The sequence below is a fragment of the Hibiscus syriacus genome, unplaced genomic scaffold, assembly GCF_006381635.1.
Source record: "Hibiscus syriacus cultivar Baekdansim isolate YM2019G1 unplaced genomic scaffold, ASM638163v2 tig00110483_pilon, whole genome shotgun sequence".
NCBI classification, from domain to species: Eukaryota; Viridiplantae; Streptophyta; class Magnoliopsida; order Malvales; family Malvaceae; genus Hibiscus; species Hibiscus syriacus.
In genome coordinates this window covers 1,914,415-1,918,215 of record NW_024062759.1, presented here as the reverse complement: position 1 = coordinate 1,918,215, position 3,801 = coordinate 1,914,415, and the positions used below count along the sequence as shown (strand labels likewise).

The following is a 3,801-nucleotide window of genomic DNA, read 5'->3' as shown; positions in this document are numbered from 1 at the left end:
GGACCTGACGTGTGGTTTACCCAAACATTTTATAAACTTAAAACTCATATTCTTCCTCTCATTTTTCACACGGTAGAACACCCAAAGCTTTCAACTCTTCTCTTTTCTGTTTTTTTTTATTTAATTAACTTACTTTGTTTTTTTCCCGAAAATAAATAAATAAATAAAATGCTGAAAAAATGAATCAAATGTAAAAATAACATTTGTAATGCTTTTTCCTTTTCAATTTGTTGTGTATTTGCTCCTCCTTCTCCTTTTTTTTTTGAATTGTTCTAGGGTTTTTATAGCCCCAATTTACATGTGAAAAGAAATAAAATATTATCCTTTGTTTTGTGATGATGAATTGATTCAGGACGTGGAGCATTGGTGGTCGTGGGTGTGGTGGCTGAGCTATAACGAGGAGAGACAGCTGGTGAGGTGATGGACGGTTGTCGTTGTTGGAGAGTTGCTGAAACGTGGAGGGGGCAGTTGGCTTCTGGAGCTGCTGGAAGGTGCTGGAATGTGCAACGTGGAGGGGCTGCTGGAATGGAGAGGTAAAAATGGTGATTACACCCGGTAGAAGAATTGGACATTAAGTGTCTGTTTGTTTGTCGTAAAATGAATTACAAAATTGATTTTTCCTGAAATTTCGTGTTTGTTTTTCGTAATTTATTTTTTAGAAAATTTTTTTCGTATTTGTTTCACGTAATTTGTTTTCCGGAAAATATTTCCAGTGTTTGGTTGGAGGAAAATTGATTGGTAAACGTAAAACATTTTCCTATTCAATAGAATTTGATTTGTATTTTCTGGAAAATGACTTACGGTCTAATTTTTTGTAAGTCATTTTCCGAACTTTTAATTCAAATAATAAATACTCAAAATAATTTTATTTCATGAATTTAATATTAATAAAATATTTTAGTATCATTGTAATCAAAATATTAATTATTAAATTATTTAAAATATATTTATTAATATTTCTAATAATATAATATTATTTTTTTAATATTATAATAAAATAATCAATTATATTATAATAATATAAGATATTATATTTTTATTTTAATAATATATAATAAATTATTAATAACATTTATATTATTTATTAATTTCATATAAATAATTTATTAAATTATTAATAATGAATAATATTATTTATATAATAAAAAAACGTAATTCATTTTTCAGAATTCAAATTCCAATAATTCATTTTTCAGAATTCAATTTTCAGAAAATCAATTACAAACAGTTGTGTAGGGTCTTCTTCTTCCTGTTGTTTACCCTCACGTTAAAGTTGTTTAACCCACCAGTTGGATAACTAAGCTTCGTAACTGCATGCAACCCTTTTAGCTTGGAGCTTCATCTTTACCGTCTCCCGCAGATCAATTTATTATTATTATTACTAGGTGGATGAACTATGTGTTTTGTCCAAAATTAATTGGCTCCAAGGCTGTACCTTAATGGCAAAATTGGCCCAATAGACCATACATCTAAAAAAGTTGACCATTAAGTTATCTTTAAAATTAATTTAGGATATACGACAAATATTACAATGCGTAAATTCATTATACACACATGATGAGTTTGTCAAAATAATATTTTTTATTTAAACTCGTTACGTCAAAGTGACAAGTTCCAAAAAATATATAATTTTTTATTAGAATTTATTACGTCGAAATGATAAGTTTTAATAAAAATATATTTTATTGGAACTCGACATGCGCACATGACAAGTTCCAAGTCACTATAGCAAATGTCATAATTTTCAAAATAAAATATATAGTGTTGTATTGGACTAGATAATTACCCCACCTACGGTATTGAGTCAATTTTATCGTACCTTAATTTGAATACGAAGAGATCCAAGCATTCCCTACGCAATTATCAATAAAAACAAGCATTCTATGTGTATTTATATGCAAAAATAACGGCATGAACCAAACGAGTTTAATAATTAAAGGAATTATTGTTATTTCTAGAGATTTTTTGTTTGAACTCGCTATCTATATCTATAAGGATATTTGAGCATTCATTGTTAAATAGTTGAGAGTCTTTTAAATATATAATACCTTATAATAACTCTCGTATATCGAAAAGACTATTAGAATAATCAACTCTCCAAAATTGACTGGAAGATAGGAGAGTTATTAGACGAGATCAAAATATTAGTACGATAAACTTTTAAATGAGTTTTTTTTTATCATTTTTGAATGTGTTTTGTGTAAGATCAATTTTAAGGGATGAAAGATGAATGAAATATGAATATTTTGATATCGATCTTACTATAGAAAAAACAACCAGTGAAGAACGGGGATTGGCTGCTTACAGCGGAAAAAAAAGAGAGAGTAAATTTAAAAAATAGAAAAATTTAAAAGTTTAATAGCAAAATTAATACTTTTCTAAGGTGTAGTGCTTGAAAATTTGTTTTAAATATTAATATTTATATCAAAACGATGTTGCTTTTGTCTATATCATTATATTATTTAGATTTTAACGATCCAATAACAAAATTAAATTTAAAATTGAAGTTCATCACTATAATTAAAAAAAATAAAAATTTAATGTTAATAATGACACACACCTAAAAAGTTTATTGGTACGTGATATAGTTTACCCTTTTATTTATTTGTTCAAATTGGGCCGTTTGAAAGAATAACCCAACATTGTTGAATCTGTATCAGGTCATACCGGCCTCCTACTAGGGCTTAATAGGTTATATATAACGGTGTAGATGGTAAAATCCCTACCAGCCATTTCTTGCCGAGTCAGGGCTCAACGAGGAACACAGAAAAAGGAGGCAGCAAGTTTTTTTTCACCTCACCGCCATGAGAGCCAAGGTACTTCATGAATTGCATTAAATAAACTGTTCTCTTTCTGATTCAATCTGTTTCAGTTACAATTGATCTATAAATTCTTATTTCATTTTTGACATATCGCATGATCTGTGAACAGTGAAAGAAGAAGCGCGTGAGAAGACTGAAGACTGAAGAGGAAGCGCCGAAAGATGAGACAGAGATCCAAGTAGGCGGAACAGTTGGCCTTGTTCTACGAGGTTTCTCAATGTCTTAGCTTAATTTGGCGTGCTTTTAGGGATAAGTTATCTGCCATTTTTGTTTTTAGATTCAAGTTCTGTTTTTGTTTCTATAGTCTTTCAATTCGGTGCTAATCATGCCGTGGATGTTTCATTGTCGAGAACAGTGAATGGTTTTTTTAATATAATTATTACCCTTTACCTATGCATTTGCTTTGGTGATTACACATATTTAGTGATTAGAATTTGCTTGATGCAGTAATTTCCTTTTTGCTATTCAGTCCTGTTTGCAAGAAGAGTTGCGATACAAGAATGTTGAATTTTGATTCAGTTACATATATAACCTCAGTCTTTGATATTCACGGTCTTTGATTTTTTTCCTCATCTAACTATCCTAAAAGGATGCAACGCTGATGGAGTTGAAGATTTTACAAGTATGATCGAACGGATGATATGCGATATTAAGGAGTTAGTGTTTAAGGTGTAGGGTTTATGAATTATGATTTTGGAGTTTATATTTTAATTTTTAGGATTTAAAGTTTAAAATAAGCAATAGTATTTCAATATCGTTGGTATATTATAATTATATATAATTTATTGAGATTCATTGATTTAAACATATTTTGAGATATAAATTATATTTAATCTAACAATTTTTTTATTATAATGGTTATTTTTAGGAATAGTTTGAGTCCATCTGAATTTGACCCGAAAATTAAATCCTTCCGCTTGTATTCAATTTGATTTGAGTTTAGACAAATCTGATGCAGTTTTTTATATTAGAATTCGTT

At 28.9% G+C, this 3,801-nt stretch overlaps 1 long non-coding RNA gene across 1 annotated transcript; it reads left to right on the top strand.

Moving 5' to 3' along the window:
* Positions 1-2,674: 2,674 nt before the first annotated feature.
* Positions 2,675-3,215, top strand: LOC120129190. Its single transcript, XR_005516718.1, has 2 exons — positions 2,675-2,816; positions 2,932-3,215. It is a non-coding gene; the product is annotated as an uncharacterized LOC120129190 (long non-coding RNA).
* The last annotated feature ends 586 nt before the right edge of the window (positions 3,216-3,801 follow it).